At 41.4% G+C, this 18,953-nt stretch overlaps 1 long non-coding RNA gene across 1 annotated transcript; it reads right to left on the bottom strand.

Annotated features, from left to right (window-relative positions):
* Window positions 1–3,377: 3,377 nt before the first annotated feature.
* On the bottom strand, window positions 3,378–6,993 carry LOC134098394 (uncharacterized). Its single transcript, XR_009941030.1, has 6 exons — window positions 6,862–6,993; window positions 4,524–4,579; window positions 4,075–4,270; window positions 3,848–3,956; window positions 3,596–3,664; window positions 3,378–3,462 (listed from the first exon to the last, which is right to left on the bottom strand). It is a non-coding gene; the product is annotated as an uncharacterized LOC134098394 (long non-coding RNA).
* Window positions 6,994–18,953: the final 11,960 nt, after the last annotated feature.

The raw sequence follows: 18,953 nt of genomic DNA, 5'->3' as shown, positions 1-18,953 counted from the left end.
CAGGGGATATAAGTATTGGAATGCCTATGTTAAAGTGTAAGTTTGGCGGAAATTGAAAATAAAGCTATTTTCTGAATGAAAATACATCAACTAAGCCGTGGAGGAAGTAATTTTCGCTCATCACGCAGTACAGAGCTAGCACGGGCAGGACCGACAGCCCAAAATCGCAAACAGTGGGTGTGGATGGGGATTGGAGCCACACGCTTTCAAAATCGCATTTTTAAACCACTAACAGTGCTCAAAACAGCGCCAAACCTCATCAGTAGCTTGCTCTAGGTGTCTACACATAAAACGAAGCACCAATCAGTCTGTAAACTTTGGAATAGTCAGTATACACGTAGAATCAATTCGAGACCGCAACACCCCATATGAAGCACAGACATGTCTCGCGAGATCTCACACGAGAGGTCGTGGACTTTCCTTCGTGAGGAGCTGGAAGGGGTTATATTCATAACAGTCTTCTTTTATAAACGTCGGGTTCATGAGCCAAGTTGTTGGTGCTTCGTTTTATGTGTAGACACCTAGAGCAAGCTTCTGACGAGGTTTGGCGCTGTTTTGAGCAATGTTAGTGGTTTAAAAATGTGATTTTGACTACCTGTAGGAATAGGTCCCGTGCTTCCGTGTGAGATCTCGCGAGACATTTCTGTGCTTCCGATGGAATTGCGGTCTCGAATTGATTCTACGTGTATACTGACTATTCCAAAGTTTACAGACTGTTTGGTGCTTCGTTTTATGTGTAGACACCTAGAGCAAGCTACTGATGAGGTTTGGCGCTGTTTTGAGCAATGTTAGTGGTTTAAAAATGCGATTTTGAAAGCGTGTGGCTCCAATCCCCATCCACACCCACTGTTTGCAATTTTGGGCTGTCGTTCCTGCCCGTGCTAGCTCTGTACTGCGTGATGAGCGAAAATTACTTCCTCCACGGCTTAGTTGATGTATTTTCATTCAGAAAATAGCTTTATTTTCAATTTCCGCCAAACTTACGCTTTAACCTATGTGTTAAATTTCCATAGTGGTTAGCAGATTTGTATTTGTTTTATTTTTAAAATGCCAGTTATTTCATGTATCCAGGACACTATGTCCCCTTGGACTCTGGAATTAAAAATCACCCCACATCAACACACACCCTTCACCATACCAAGAGATTGGCATGGTTTTATTTCAGTTAGCCTATTAGCTGGTTTGAATTGCATTGAGCTCAATGAGAATGAAACCAGCCAATAGGCTAACTGAAATAAATAAACTGCATGGCTCCCATGGGCCATCGTCTCCTTGTTCCCTGAGAGACCTTAGAATCAAAATTATTTAAAGGAACACTTCACCGTTTTTTTTAAATTAAACGATATTACTCCCTTAATTAAGATGAGTTGATACATACCTCTCACGTTTCAATGCGTGCACTCACTGGCTCTGGCGCGCGGTGCATCTTTGATAGCATTTAGCTAGCCCAATGCATTCATTAGGATCCAAACAGAGATGAAGTTAGAAGCGACAAAACACCTCCATGTTTTCCCTATCAAAATACAGTTACACGAGTAGTCACACGACCAAGTATGGTGAGACAAAATAAAACGTGGTGCATTTGTAAGCAGGTAAGAGGGATAACTGCATGTATATTGTGTGGCGCAATAATGTCCTGCACTTTCAGTTTCACTTTGGAGTGAGGATATTACTGCGCAGAGTCTAAGTGCTCCCAATGTTATTGCGCCACACAATATAGTTATCCCTCTAACCTGCTTACAAATGCACCACGTTTTATTTCGTCTCACCATACTTGGTTGTATGACTACTCGTGTAACTGTATTTTAATAGGGAAAACATGGAGGTGTTTGGTCGCTTCTAACTTTATCTCTGTTTGGATCCTAATGAATGCATTGGGCTAGCTTAGTGCTATTAAAGTTGCGCCGCGCGCCAGAGCCAGTGAGTGCACGCATTGAAACGTGAGAGGTATGTATCAACTCGTCTTAGTTAAGGGAATAATGTAGTTTAATATGAAAAAACGGTTAAGTGTTCCTTTAATCCCAATGTAGGTAAAACCAAATGAGAATTTGTTCCATCATTATTGTAAAGATACTGTATGCATGGCAATCTAAACATCAAATCAAAACAACACACCTGTCTATATTGACTGTCTGCAGGCAAACTTGAGGCAACATCCTCATGTGTTCAAGATCGAAACTGATGTTTCAGGGGTGGAGCGATGGAGCAGCATATTGAGAAAAGACTCCTTGTTTCCTTTCTGTTTTAGCCATGTGGGAACAGAGACGTCTGCTTGACCTCAGTGGTTTAAGCAGTCCATGGTCAGGGTGTGAAATGTCTTTTGGAAATAGTTTTGGGCCGTTGTTGTACTTTTCTGGTATAGATATCCTGCAGGGTAGGGAGAGGTGCTCTGATGGTACCTTTCGCAGTAAATGTCAAGTGTCTGTGAAAGAGAAAGGAAGCATACATTACAATTGACCCTGTCCATGAATATAATCAATGCAAACTACTCTGCTTGTGTGTGACACATAAAAGCAAACCCACACAAGCAGTCAGGCACAATAGTTATAAGTAATGCAGATGTGAACAACATATTGTATTAGAAAGTTTGGGAGTGCACTTAGATATGTTCGGTATTTATTTAGTAAGGGATAACGGCCGACGAGGTGACCGGTTCGATGGAAATAATGGCTAGGTGGAGGTCTAGAAGTTACCTCCGCCGTGCCATTATTTCCATCGAACCGGTCGACCTCGAAGGCCGTTATCCCGCTTATCTCCCGTTTGTATTCATAACCTGTATATTTAGAACATAGTTTTATTCCACCGTTGCGTCCGTTAACATCGCTGAAACTGTCTTGACTGTGGGACTACTTTCCGCCACATTATCAACTTTCTACTTGAAGGACAAAACTGCCGTTACTAGTTCTAAATGGATGGTTGCTATGGCCAAAAGCCAGTCGTTAGTTCTAAATGGCTGGTTGCTACGGCCAAAAGCCAGTCGTTAGTTCTATCTCTCTCGTTGTCAAGCGGGCATTTCCCAGGATTCTGATTAACTTTAAAAGATCGCTACTTTTATAGCCTACATGGCATCCAACTAGCTACAATACACCTCCGTCATATGCTACAATGTTACTATGGTTCTGCACGTCTGTATTTCAGCTTGGATGCAACGTGACAGTTCATTTAAACTTCGCAACGAGTTTGGCGAATTAATATTCAAGTGTGATACGGGAACTACTTCGAAGGTAGCAGGTTATACGAAGTTAATGGCCACCCCATCAGCCAATCAGAGAAGAGAATTCCATTGTTGAGGGAGATAATTTAGTTTAATAGAGAGGCCATTTGAAAGTGACCCTACACTTCTGCGCAGTAGTATGTCTGTGTGTGTGTTATCATACCTAATCGTAGCTTTGCCTGCAGATCATCCCCCATGAGTCTTGCAATAGCAGCCACTGGCTCCAGGCTGGGGCTTCTGGATGGCACCTTTAAAAAAAAAGAATAATAAAAAAAAAGATTGCCTTACAACTAGTTATTGTTGATTAATCTGTAAAATCATAGAATTAAAAAAAATAAGCAAGGCAAGTCTATGAGATGTACAAATATAAACGATAATTACCTTATGGAGGCACCCTTGCCACAATCACCATCCATATTAATTATTGATATCAGTTTATTTCTGAGGGCTCTGTCAATAAAAATAAGAATAAACAAAATGATGCATGCTGTACAACAAACTGAATTAGTAAAACATGGCTAATCGCAAATTCAAGACTACTTTTAAGTAACTGCAATAATCATGATTACTTTCTGGATTAATGTATTGCATAGCACTTATGACAAACAAATTAGAGCATGCTCAATAACATACCCTATAGTCCACACCCACCACGTTGAGGGCAGCAGCCATGGTTACCATCAAGGAACAGGGAGTGTCATCAGGGTAGACCGACTTTGCCCTGGACAGTTCATAGAGCCCACTACAAAGTCATAACAGACACATGAAAGGAGGGGATAAACTAACCGTTACAGACACAAATACATGCACACATATTAGTGTTATATGCGTATGTGTGTCTATCTGGTGAGTGAACTCACTTGTGGGCTTGGAACTTCTTCCGTATGGACGTGACACACATTTGGAACATTTCAAAATGCACACAGTGGTCTCAGTGGAATCAAGAGTCCAACTTGGGTTCTTGAATCCTTGATTTCTGCCTTCAGAAAAATTCCCTACTTCCATAAATTGAGAGGAAATATCTTCTCCAAACAGTAGCTGGAAGACCTGCAGCACCTACAATCACCATGACACAGACAAAACAAGAGTTAAGTCAAAACATGATCATCTGAAATAATAATACAGTGGCCAAATGTTTTATAGATCATTTAATCGTGAAAAATGTTCTAATATACACGTCTAAATTTACTGGTTGATGTCGAAAATGCATTGTTTCACCTCTTGGAATTGTTGATTCATTGACTTGAAAAAAAGGAAAATATATCAAAATGTAATTGTGGATATTCATTAATTTAGGACCTTTCCTTACCTGATCAGAAGAGTCCACCAAACTTCATCCAGTACACCACTTGTTTCCTTGATAACCTTTATGAAAAAAAAAAATAAGGACGTTGACACATTAAAGAAAACGCCAAACGGCAAGCTAAAACCTGACCAGCGGTTATAGGCCAGTCAATCTAGCGTTTGACCCATAACTAATTGCAATAGTAATCATTCCAAGTTTTTTGTGATCCCTAGGTATATCTAATTAACATATTAAAAATCTACCTATTTATATTTAGTGGAACATGGTTTTTTTTCAAGGTTAAAGGCAGCAATTTCCAATGCATTTTGCCATTGGGATTTACTACAGGTGAAATGGGTAAAATGTTAAACTAAAGATATCAACTTGAAACTTTCACAGTTGTTTACTCACATTATGGCAACGATTTTTGTATTGCAAGTTTTCTGAAATGTGATGCTTAGATATGCAAATGAGACCAGTTTTACTTAAATATGCAATAATTTGCATATATTTCTAGAACACTAAATCTGAACAATAGGTACAGTCAGCGTCAAAATAATTGCTGCATTTTGCTTATATATTGGATACCAAAAGCCAAAATACAATGGGAATATTAGATATCACTTCATATCACCTCAGAAATGAGGATGTCAAGTCAAGTCAAAATCAATGCGTTTCAATGGAAGTACATTATAGAACAAATGATTGTCAATGATATGGTATGATGGAAGTATCTCAATGCATCCCAAGTCACTTGATATGTTGTCTAAAGGTCAATATCTTCCTTATGTGACTTGGCATGCATTGAGATACTTCCATCATACCATATCATTGACAATCATTTGTTCTTTACTGTACTTCCATTGAAACGCATTGATTTTGACTTGACTTGATTTCCTCATTTTTGAGGTGATATGAAGTGTTATCTAATATTCCCTTTGCATAGGCTTTTGGTATCCAACATATAAGCAAAATGCAGCAATTATTTTGAAGCTGACTGTACCTATTGTTCAGATTTAGTTTTCTAGAAATATATGCAAATTATTGCATATTTAAGTAAAACTGGTCTCATTTGCATATCTAAACATCACATTTCAGAAAACTTGCAATACAAAAAATCTTTGCCTTAATGTGAGTAAACAACTGAGAAAGTTTCAAGTTGATATCTATAGTTTAAAATTTTACCCATTAAATCCCAATGGCAAAATGCATTGGAAATTGCTACCTTGACCTTGAAGAAACGTATGTTCCATTCAATATAAATGGGTAGATTTTTTTATGTGATGCAGGAGGGTATAAGGATCAATAAAAAGTATGAAACATTACTATTACTTTTGCAATTAGTTTCATTTTTGGCCCTTTATTGAGCTAGATTGACTGGCCTATTATATTCCCCACGAAATTCAAATTAAGGTAGCACTAGCAGTTAGATGGTGGGGGCGAATGCTAACTTTCAACAGAAAAGTTTGTTGCCTTTTAAACAGATTGACGGTGAGCTAACCACTAACGTTACAGTTACACTACACAGCAGGCAAGCTTTGTCGACCTACACGTCTCTTACAGAAAAGTAAAACATGACCAACACTTGTATTCACGAATCCAATCCCACTATTTAACAGAAAAAGAGTTTGGTCAGCTTTGATATCGTGTGCTAAAAGTTGCTAGTGCGCTAACCTAACGTTAACCATAGACAGTAAAAGATATGGACAGAGCTATCACGTAGACGGCAGCAGAGACCGAGGAAGCAAATTTCAACGTTTTTTTTAGGTCTTCTTATTCCGTCATAGGTCTCCTGCGCAGGCTCAGTTGTCGTACATGTGACGTAGGCACGTAGTCTGACCGAGTCTGACCTATGGCGACGCTTTACTCTCGCTGGACGCATGCGCCTTTAACACTTTAGCATTGACTTCGGAAAAACGTTAATTACTCAGCCGATAAGACCGTTACGAGATTATTATGTCAATTTCACAATGTAGTATGTACCCCGACAATAGAAAATGTTCATATAAAGGCTTAAAACGCTTCAGCTCTAACGTAATTTGATGTCAAAGTGTCGCTTACGCCCCATAGGATTCAATGGAATGGCCAGCTAGCCACGGTCTTCTCGTTAGCATGGCGGCCGCCATACTGTCTACACTCTCAGAACGTTCGCTGCCCCCTTGACGTTAACGTTAGCTATCATTAAACTAGCTGCTAGTTCTAACGTTAGCACGATAGCTAACGATACTGCGGGTATTCCCCAACCTAGTACATCCTCAGCACGAACGTTAAGTTTAAACATGGACGACGGGAATGTTTCTTAAAAAGTTACAAATGCTGGGCAACTATTTAGACAAACTACATCTTACATTTATTATCTTACCTTGGCTTTCAAACAGTCAAACAGCCGTCGTCAGGCAGCCATTGTTCTCGGGCAACTTCGGACTTCCAGGGAGAGACGTCTGCCGACGTAATGACGTCAGATGGGTACCCGAAGGACTGAACCAAGAGCCTGACTGGCTTCGGTTTCACCCATAGACAGTAAACCCTCTCTGAACGAGATTATAAACACCGTTCATGCAGTAAAAATAAACTCTGGACCAACAAAAGAATGGACACTGACAAGTGTCAACTTAAGCCTACCTTACATTGACAGACTTAGAAGGGTCACATTTACTAGACTGCTAGGCCTAGATTCATTCAAATTATTTCCATCGCGCACTACATCAACAGGAACTCATGCGATACCCTACTCATATCAAACTATCGCGTTTCTGCAGCACTGTTTCATGTGTGACATCCCTAATAGTTATAGGGCTGTTCTGTCACAAGAATAGCCGACTTAATAGTTTATAAGAAATTAAATAACAAATAATCATATAGGCTACAGCTGTCGCCTATTTTGCCCTTTCCTGTTTGGTGTTGGAGAGAGGTCACTATTGATTTTTAATGTTCATGTCACTATTTGCATGAGCCACGACTAAAAAGACTTCCGATAATATCAAACATGTTAAACTAGAAAAAGACTACCTCCAATGTACTTTTAATAAAGAGACATGTAGATCTAATTCATTAATAAACTTAGTTTTGCGGAACGTAGCCAAACAAGAAAACATGATATTGATATGATATTTGCAGGTGTGTGGTTTGGATATTCAAAACCTTCCATGCTAACCTTCCATTAGGTCCTTGCTAACCATTGTGTGACACTCTTATATTATTTAATAACTCAAAAGCACCAAAATCATACATTGGCCTACATGTGTAGTAGTCTAATTACACTGTTCGTCGTGTGCAGCAAATACAACACCTGACATTGTAGACAAATCAAAGAACCTCCTTCCGTATTTGTTTGGGTATTGAATTTATGTGAGTCTATGTCTCTGCTCTGTATGTGTGTATATATGTGTGTGTGTGTGTGTGTGTGTGTGTGTGTGTGTGTGTGTCTACATGTGTTTGTGTGTGGTGTGTAGCTGTGTGCCTTTCTATGTCTATTGTATAAATGTCTGTGTCCGCTTGTGTGTGTGTTTGTGTGTGTGTGTGTGTGTGTGTGTGTGTGTGTGTGTGTGTGTGTGGATGTGCGTATGAGTGTGTGTGTCTTTGTCTTTGGTGTTTGGGTGTAGCTGTGCTGTGCGTGTCTGTCTACATGTACAGTGCCTATAAGTATGTGGAACTATGAACAGCCATATACTTAAAACCCTCCAGCTGTTTTTTGTTATGGAGTTCTGGGACCCCTCTCAGAGACCCTCAAAAATTCAACAATTCATGGCTGAAAATGACTGAAATTGCCATTTCTACCCTGATTATCCTGATAAAGATATGAACATAAGCTTTATATTTCCATAGAGCCTAGGTAGCATAGTTTTAAAGACCAAAAGGTGCACCGAGGGGTTATCTACACCACTGAAAGCAGAATTTTCCTCCCTCTAAATTTCGGTCATTTTTAAGAAGCATTATCTCATATTCGCAGTGGCTTTGGTGGATGGTTTTACTGTTGCTGGAGAAAGGAACATCTACTGATTCAAAAACAATTGTTGTCTAATTGGGCCACACATAATGTGTGCCGTGCCAGGAAGGTCTTTAGCAGGATTTGTCGTGTTTTGGCCTATGATAAACCATATTCAGATCGCCATCACATGGCCATACCATGGCATTACATCACAAACAGATGTAATGCCAGATGTTTTCGATGTAATGGCATGGTATGGCCACTCGGTGGCGATCTGAATAGTCTAGTTTCAAATGTATGACAACCAAGAACAACAATGCATGCAGAGGTCTGCACTCTTTGAGTGCTTTTCTAGTTAATTAAAGCTTTCTTTAACAATTTGTCATACAGTGACACAAAAATTTACCATAAATTACCCTATAGTGAGATATTATTACCTGGTTTATTATACTCCAAAACCCGAAAAAAAACCTGTAAAGACCCTCCTGGCACGGCGCACATTATGTGTGGCCCAATTAGACGACAATTGTTTTTGAATCAGAAGATGTTCCTCTGTCCAGCAACAGTAAAACCATCCACCAAAGCCACTGCGAATGTGAGATAATGCCTCCTAAAAATGACCAATTTTAGAGGGATGAAAATTCTGCTTTCAGTGGTGCAGATAACCCCCTAGTGCACCTTTTGGTCTTTAAAACTATTCTACCTAAGCTCTATATATGGAAACTTAAAGCTCATGTTCATATCTTTATCAGGATAATCAGGGTAGAAATGGCAATTTCAGTCATTTTCAGCCATGAATTGTTGGATTTTTGAGGTTCTCTGAGAGGGGCCCCAGAACTCCACAACAAAAAAGAGTTTGAGGGTTTTAGGTATATGACTGTTCATAGTTCCACATACTTATCACATATACAAAGTATGAGCCGATTTGGCCGACCCCCATCTTCCTACCTCCTGCTGGTTTTGCCTGGTTTTCTCGTGCAATGACTCTTAAAGTGCACACAAACACACACATACTTATGTCGACAGACACACACAGCACAGTTACACACGAACACACACACGTGGATAGACACACACAGCACAGCTACACACACATGTACAGAGTGTATAACACTGGTAAAAAAATCTTTTGGTAAGAAATGTGTTGAGGAATCTTTTATGGAACTGATTGAGCCAAATCTGAGATTTACCAAATAGATATCGATGAGAATTGCTTGAGTTTACAAAGAGACCTCTCTGGCGCCTCAGCCTGAGTAAAGAATGAGACATATAAATGAGACAAAACTGAGCATTATTTAAAACATAGCTGAGATCTCATTAGTAGATTAAAGGGAGTCTACACTGAGCCCAACACGAGATTTACCAAAGAGACTTAAATGAGAATTTCTTGAGTTTACAATGAGAGCTCTCTGGTGACTCAGCCTGAGTAAAATATGAGACATACAACATGGACAAAACTGAGCATTATTTGAGACCTAATTGAGATCTCATTTATAAATCAAAGGGAGTCTACACTGAGATAACATAACTCTTTGGCTCCCGAGACAAACCTGAGAAGCGTGAGACAAAGGCAATAATCTCATTTTTGTATCACTGTGATCTCATTATTGTCTAGGAGAAACAAATGAGAAACAAAAGAGATCTCATTCTAAGAATTTCTTTCCTCTGGGTATAGCCAAGAAATATCATTGATTGTAGGCAATATGTGTAGTTTGTCTGAGGGTGAATAATTATGTTTAATTGTTTATTAAGATGAATGATTAATTTTTCATTGTTTAGGTTCTAAATGATTTTTTTAAAAAAAAGTGAATTGTATTGGATTGATGTAGGCTACAGTACAAAAGCTCTGACCTGCGTGTGTGCGTCCGTGCATGCGTACTTCCTTTTCTGTTGAGTGCCCTTGGTAAAATATAGCCTTACTTTTGAAGGATGTTCTGAAGAGCTGACCTTTCTTTCTCTGTCACTCTTGCTGTGAAATGTATTCACTAATTTGAATGTGTTAGTATTTGTATTTGTAGCCTATCCCATTGTGAGAATACTTTTGTTCAAATGAGCATATTATTTTGTCAAACTTCGGAAATAAATAAATGTTCTGTCAAATTTGCCACAGGATAGGCTAGTAATGTTTTCAGATAACTCGTTTCCTGTTTTAAGAAAACTTGTTTCCTTTGCACTGTTACATTTAAATCCTCCCAACGCCTGTTTGCTGAGCTGAGAAGGAAGTACTGGATACTTCGAGGTCGAAAGGCTATAAAGAAGCAACAACGCCCCTGTACTGAGTGTCAGAAGTGGAGGGCCCAACCCATCGTGCCAAAGATGTCTGATCTCCCTTCAGCTTGTGTCAGACTGCATCAGCCAGCATTTTTCTCCACTGGCATAGATTGCTTCGGACCTCTACAAGTGAAGGTTGGCCGCCGCACAGAGAAGCACTGGGGCCTGTTGTTCAATTGCTTATTATATGGCTCTCTAGAATGTTGAGAGAGCTCCCATTCACTTTGAATGGGCCTCCCCAACGTTCTACCGGTGATTAATATGTATAATCACCGGTGAAAGTATATAATGACCGCTGTCAATGGCAACGGGTTTTGTGCTTCTAATTCACGTCTTTCATATCAATCCGCAACAAAGCAGTTCGCTGGTTGCAATGGAATTTCATTGAAAGTTACCAAGTATGTTGCCAGGCAACACCTAACAACTGTCAGCTGTGGCGAACTATTTATTTTCTAGAAGTTAGCGGAAGCCACCAAACGGTAGCCAAGTCATTGCTAAAGACACATTGAGTTAAGTTTCATTTCTCTTTTTGGCAAGTAGCCATATAATAAGCGGGATAATGTATAGAACGCCGGTCATTATCGGAAAATAATTCCCTTCAGGACGAAGCAAAACCCCTCCGCTGCGCGTCGGGGTTCTGTTCATCCTGTCGGGAATTATTTTCCGATAATGACCGGCGTTCTATACATTATCCCTTACTTAAATACCAGAGCAGTGCACATAGAAGAGCTCTCCAGTGTCAATACTGACTCCTTCCTCATGGCCCTGAGGAGATTCATCTCTCGGCGAGAAAAACCCATGGAGCTGCTCTCCGACCAGGGAACTAATTTCATGGGAGGGGAAAGGGAGTTGCAAGACGCCTTCAAAGCCCTGTATCCCTCGCTACAGACTCAACTGGCGGCACAGCAGATCAAGTTCACCTTCAACCCACCCTGCGCCCCGCACTTTGGAAGAGCATGGGAGCGAGAGATACGGTCAATCAAGACTGCTCTCAATGCCAGTTTTGGTTCTCAGTCAGTCGCATCAGAAGTCCTAAGGCCGCGTTCAGACTGCAGACGAATCTGATTCAAATCTGATTCCTTCTCATATCCGGATATGGCTCTGTTCAGACTGGGCCACATTCTTCACCCGATCTGACAGGTTGCTGTAGCAACGACCGGAAGCGTCATTCAGCACGTGTATTTGTCAGACGTCATATAATTGCGACAGCGACAAGCAAAACAACAACAAACAACACGATGGATGCACGTCACGTCAGTGTATTGGCATTGTCACTCCATAGTAGGGGTGCAGATCACCTTCAACGCACCAGGCACATTCTACGCCGGAGGAGGAAAGTAGTGTACACATCAGTGTTTCATGCTGCTTTCACCGTAGGTGTTGCTGTGCAGCGTCAAGTGTGGTGCCACCCCAAATGCGTCGACTGGTGGGAAAATACTGTCCTGGGAAGTTTTGATGACGATCAGTGGCTTGCGAATTTTAGAATGTGCCGGGCAACGTTTGACATGCTGACAGATCGCCTACGACCAAGGCTCACAAGGCAGGACACGCACCTCAGGCAGGCAATACCAGTCGAGAAACGTCTTGCTGTCACAAGGCAGGACAAGCACCTCAGGCAGGCAATACCAGTGGAGAAACGTCTTGCTGTCACCTTGTGGTGGTTAGCCACAGGGGCGGGGTATCGCACCGTTGCACACCTTTTTGGCATTGGCAAGGCAACGGTTTGCGTGGTTGTCGGTGAGGTGTGTACCGCCTTGACTGCACTAAAGAAAGACTACATCAAGATCCCTGTCGGAGACCATCTGCAGCGCATCGTCCGGGGCTTCCTTACGCGATGGGGCTACCCTCGCTGCGGAGGATGCATTGATGGTACGCACATCCCAGTCATCGCACCCCAACACAATCACACTGAATATTTTAACAGAAAAGGATGGCATTCAGTAATCCTTCAGTGGTTCACAAACATCAATGTGGGATATCCAGGGAGTGTCCACGACTGTAGGGTGTTGCGGAACTCTGACCTTTACAGAAGAGGCGAGGAGGGAACTCTCTTCCCTCAAGTAAGTGCAAATGCTACTTCTACGTTTAAACATCATTTACAGTATATGGAGCAGTCACAGTAGACACCAATGTCCATATTGTTCGATCACTTAGGACACTGACGTCATTTGTGGCACAGCAGTGCCCATCATGCTCCTTGGAGATCCAGCTTATCCTCTGCGTAGCTGGATCATGAAGGGATACCCAGAGGGTGGGCTGTCAGAGGACCAACGCCACTTCAACTATTGTCTAAGCAGAGCCAGAATGACAATTGAGTGTTCATTTGGAAGACTTAAGAGCAGATGGCGGTGCTTGAGCAAGCAGCTGGATGTGGACATCATGAATGTGCCTTATGTCATCACAGGTAGGCCTACCTGATACCGTGTATGTCATTCTTTTCTTTAGTCTCTCATTCTTAGCATATAGGAGCCAGCAATAACTGTTGAACTTCAGTGCGCAGTGCCTCTTTTGACACACGTGACAAATAAATGTGAAACCTTATGAAACAAAAACCAAGGAGGTGTTGCTGTTTGTGAAAAATACAGACAACTAAGGGAAAAAAATACTGAAGCACGTCTGCCTCCAGGTAAAAGTATACAAAGTAAATGTATTCAGAGCAAGGCGGCAAGACAGACCTACACATACTGTATCAACCAAAGTCTGGTTGATGTTTGTCAGACCCTGACACATAACACACCAATTTCAATAAAATACAGGCGAGGTTAGCATTGTGTATGACACAAATACGTAAACAACACAGGGTGCAGCAGGTGCAGGTCATGTGGATATGTCAAACAGAGTGCATCTCAGAGAGCATGTACACATAACAAAAACGAAAAAAAAAAAAAAACCCTCCACATCGCTAAAGTCTAATAATAATATCACTTTACCTTTACAGCTTGCTGTGTTCTACACAATGTGTGTGAAGTCCAAGGGGATGTTTGTGAAGACCAGGATGTCTTTGAGGACTACCAGGAGAATGCACCACCAACCGTACCAGAACAAGAACAAATGACCAATGACAATGCTGAGAACCTTGTCGGGCCACAGAGAGTGAGGGAAGCACTGACACGCTATTTCAGTGAAGTCTAGGGTTACTTTATGGATGACAGACACCTTGCCTTCAGTTCTCTAAATACAGTGGGTATAGTAAGTATTCACACCCATGCTAAAGTTGACTAAAAAAAGGAATATAAAATCATCTTTGAGAATTGATTGTAATGCCTTAATTCAAAAAATGAGTAAAAATCAAACCGCTAAGGACACCAATTTTCTTTGTGATTGAAGAATGTATCGTAAATACATAAATGTTCTTCCTTAAATACAGGGCGCATAAGTATTTGACCCCTATGTTATGTGAGGAGGATTTTTTGTATGTTTTTATTTTTAAAGGCCAGCTATTTCATGGATCCAGGATAGTATGCATCCTGATAAAGTTCCCTTGGCCTTTGGAATTAAAATAGCCCCACATCATCACTCACCCTTCACCATAGCTAGAGATTGGCATGGTGCTTTTTCTAGTTAGCCTATTAGCTAACTTAGCTTTTATTAAAGTGCAAATTGTACATTCCAAGTACATTCATAGTTTATTTCCCTGTTGTTCAGTGGCAGCGGAAAAACTTTATGTTAACAAAATTTCATTTATGTAATAAAACTGTACAACTGAAATGAATACCGGAATACATTATTTGTTATTATTTAACACATTTGCATTCCTAAAACTGTTTGCTTCAACTGAAAAATCAAAGCTTTAAAAAAGCTTGAAACTGAAAAATCAGACACTGCCTAGTTCTTGGACTGACCTATGTTTGGCTATCATGAGGAAAAGTAAGTTGGTCATCTAGGAGGTCTTGCAAAAAAGATGTTTGAGGTTGGGTATGTAGAGGCTGAGGCATCCTTGGCAGATACGTGTGCTGCTGGGTGCGAGACCCCTGTTGATATGGTGACAATGCCTGGTACTCTGGTGGTTGGTGTGATGCTCCTGGGGGAGAGGAAGAGTGGTGGCTGGGAGGAACTGCAGGACAACTCTGAGATTGACCATCCTTGATGAGCTGGCCAAGAAAGGTCATCATCGCCATTTCATGTTGGTGCTGTGCAGCCTGCATCTGGAGTAACACCTGATTGTCCTTTTCCAGCACCTCACCCATTTTTGTGGCAAAACCATCCAAAGCTGCCTCCATCTTGTTTTTTCGCTTACGGCTTGTTGTGGTCACTGAAAAAGATATATAGGTTATAGACCAATGTTGTTGCTGTTTAAACGTTTAAAGTTCAATGTTATGTACTCATAAATGGATAAGCATTAATAATCAATGAAATGTATTGTGCTCAAGTGTGAACGACAGAAATAAATTAAAAAGAAAAATAAATAAATAGATACTATAAAGACAGAGGGATTTGGGAGAACCAAGGGACACCTAGGAGCAACAGGGGCAAGGACAGGAAGAAACCTAGGGCAGGTCCACGGCTCAAGGGGCCAACCCAACTGCCTGGGGTCATGCTAGCATGTAAAGACTGTGTGTGTGTGTGTGTGTGTGGAGGAAGAAAGAAGGTAATAAATAAATAAGTAAAAAAAATACAAAATTATAATAATAATGAAATGGTACATAACAAACACACACACACATATATATATATTACACATACATACATACATACATACATACATAGGCCTACACAAACAAACACACATAAACACACACATATGGAAAAGAACCCCTTGTTGTCTGTCTGTCTACCCCTCCTAAAGTGTCTGTCTGTATACCCCTTCAAGCGTCATGGAACATAAATCCATGGTTTATGAACATACTGCGGGTTTGACTTCAAGTTAATAAAATATCTTGAGTGCAGAATATTATGTCAGGAAGGCAATCATAACCCACATCACCAATAATGCTGCTTTCACCAGATATTTGAATCACTCAAAATCTGAACTACTACTACACTATCATAAATTGTCAATTGATAATCAAACAATTAAGCAATATAGCACGACTGAGAGTGGGGTTGGTAATGGTTGGTAATGGTTATTCCCACGGGTGTTGTTCGGCCCTAGCCTCGAGGCCAGAGGCCTAGTGGCGCACGCAACAAACAGCCATGGGAATATCCATTACCAACTCCACTCTCACTTGTGCTATATTGCTTTTATACAACAATTCTACCACTCGTTTTGCGTTAATTTCCTATTATAATGTAAACATTTACATCGCTAAAACTGTCTTGTTTGTAGAACTACTTTTCCAATTGTTTTATAATAGTTAAGGCTAATTGATCTGATATGCATCATAACATTATGAATAGGATTTACCACGTTCTGAAGTAGGCCGACTTTCAGTGGAGTTTCCACTTCCAGTGGCGATGGAGGGAGTTCGAGTCGGTTGTAGGCCTATTGTGTGCAGAAGGAGCAGCAGACTCATGTGTTGGCTCATCTAAGAAAAACATGAATACCGGTAGATAACAAGTTTGAGTTGAAGTAGCTAAGTTACCAAGTGAAATGGGGGCTTAAACAATTTGCTTAAACACACACTTTCAGATTTGTGATTGTAGTTGTGAATAACGTACGCTACTCACCTGCATTGCCGCTATCCTCCTCCTCGCCTTCGACGGATGCAGAGCTGTCCAGGACCATCAGTGGGCTAACACTGGGCTTGTCCCCAAGGATGCTGTCTAACAAGTTGTAAAACGGGAAACTGTGTCGCCCTACCCCACTTTTCTGGTTATTATCCTTGATGTCTTTGTATTTCGTCTTTAAAGGGATAATCCGGAGTGAAATACACTTTAGAATAATTTTTCGGACTATTGGGAGTACATACGTTGAGTTGACACCAAAATCATGTCATTCGGATGTATTTTGAGAAAGTTCGAGCTCACCGTTTTTAGCCAAAACTCGTTAGCCTGGAGGTGACTCGGGCATGTCATTTCGCCGCTACAAAACGCTATTTTTATACCTCTTCTACTGTTCCAAACAACACTACACTTACGTGGTAGTGAGTAGAGGGTCCCTAAAGCCAAACCAAAGTATCCCCACGTCTTTATGTGGTCGGATAGAGAGTCCAGAATGAATTTAATCGAGTCAGTACCTTTCCGGAAATGTCGCTGTTGCAGCTGCCAACGCTATAACAACACTTTATTAACATTTCCGGAAGGGTACGGACTCGATTAAATTCATTCTGGACTCTATCCGACCACATAAAGGCGTGGGGATACTTCGGTTTGGCTTTAGGGATCCTCTACTCACTACCACGTAAGTGTAGTGTTGTTTGGAACAGTAGAAGAGGTATAAAAATAGCGTTTTGTAGCGGCGAAATGACATGCCCGAGTCACCTCCAGGCTAACGAGTTTTGGCTAAAAACGGTGAGCTCGAACTTTCTCAAAATACATCCGAATGACATGATTTTGGTGTCAACTCAACGTATTTACTCCCAATAGTCCGAAAAATTGATCTAAAGTGCATTTCACTCCGGATTATCCCTTTAAGCTTTTGATTTTCCTCTGGCACTGTATCCAGGTCCGGTGGAATCCTCTTTCCCTCAGTGAGCGTGCAATAGTTTGGAAAATGGTTTTATTTCGATACATCCCCTCAAGTTTGGCTTGAACTGCCCTATCTCCCCACAAATTTATGAGGCAATTCGTCTCTTCCTCCGTCCAGGGGGAATTGTTGTCAAAATCCTCCTCCATTCTGACAGCCGTATAAATAATTGTCCGTAACATAACTCACAACTGAAATAGGCGCGCATTGCTTCTGGCCTGGCGTCGCGTTAGTGACGTCACAGACGGTCAAATCCGATATGAGTGTTGGGAGCTGTCCAGACTGGGACGCATCTGTCCATATCCGATACGAATGCGATATGAAACTACCTCCCGGATGTGATTTTGGAAAATCGGATTTCATATGACCTGTCACTGTTCAGACTACAAAAATGACATCCGATTCAAATCGGAATGGGCTAAAAATTGGATTTTGGCTGGCAGTCTGAACGCAGCCTCAGTACCACCCTGATAGAGATTGAAGGGATCTTGAACTCGAAGCCATTAGGGTATGTGTCCTCCGATGTCGCCGACTATGACCCAGTCACCCCCAACCTTCTGCTGATGGGATGGCTGGATCCTTCACTCCCACAGGTGATGTACCACGACTCAGAGGTTCTGAGCCGTAGACCTTGGAGAGTGTGTCAAGTGTTGGTCGATCGTTTCTGGACCCAGTTTCTGCGACACTACTTACCCACGCTGCAGACCCGGTCCAAATGGCAAGCCGACACATCGCCACTTCAACTCAGCACAGTGGTGATGATCGTCGATCCCCAACTTCCCAGGGCATCATGGCCATCATCAAGGTTTTCCCAGGAGCTGATGGACTGATCCGCATGGCGGAGGTTCGTGTCAAGGACCGCAACTATATCAGACCAGTCAGTTGACTCTTCAGGCTTCCAGCTGTCCCTGAAGATCATAGAGGACCTCAAATCCCGCCAGCGGATTTGGGGACAGCTGTGTTGTGGAGATCACAATAATATATGGATATTGTACTATAGCGCCCTCTGAGGCCAGTTGGTGTGTTGCACCCTATAGCAGGGAATTTTCTGTTAAGAGTTCATTTACAAGAAACCGACCACATGGTGCAGTAGTATGGTTGTGAGCTGCAGTTAGGCTAATCTACAAAGCTAGCTCTCAGCGGTTACATGCTGCCACTCAGACATGCCACCACTACGACATGCTTCCATTTAGACATGCCTCTATTTCGACATGCTGCTATTTAGACATGCTGCCAATCCGACACATTTTAGTACCCCCATTCCGACAATTTACAAATCCTATTTTTTTCCAAGACAATTTAACGGACCCTATGAGCCCGACGGACGCAAAGTGCGTCAAAAAACACACCCATTTTTCTCTATACATTGCTCCGCGATTATTAGTCATAGCGAGATGAGACCTATATTGCATGAAAGAGCAGAACCGGGGCTTTAACGAGACTAGACAGTGTCTGTACGATCAAGTATGAAAATAAAATAAAATCAAGAATTTAAATCAAAGTATAGGCCTATCATATTTACAGTCTATATTGCTCCACGCAGCCACTGCTCTCGCTTGGATTACTCCGGGACCAGGCATCGCAGGCAACAGACACGCATATAAAATGAAAGAGGAGAAACAGAGCTTTCAATTGATACCAAACACATCGATCCTTTTGTGTTATAAAAACAGACGAAGTGACAAACAAA

This window comes from Sardina pilchardus, chromosome 12, assembly GCF_963854185.1.
Source record: "Sardina pilchardus chromosome 12, fSarPil1.1, whole genome shotgun sequence".
Taxonomy (NCBI): domain Eukaryota; kingdom Metazoa; phylum Chordata; class Actinopteri; order Clupeiformes; family Clupeidae; genus Sardina; species Sardina pilchardus.
Note: the sequence above shows the minus strand (reverse complement) of the source record. Positions and strands in the feature narration are given on the sequence as shown.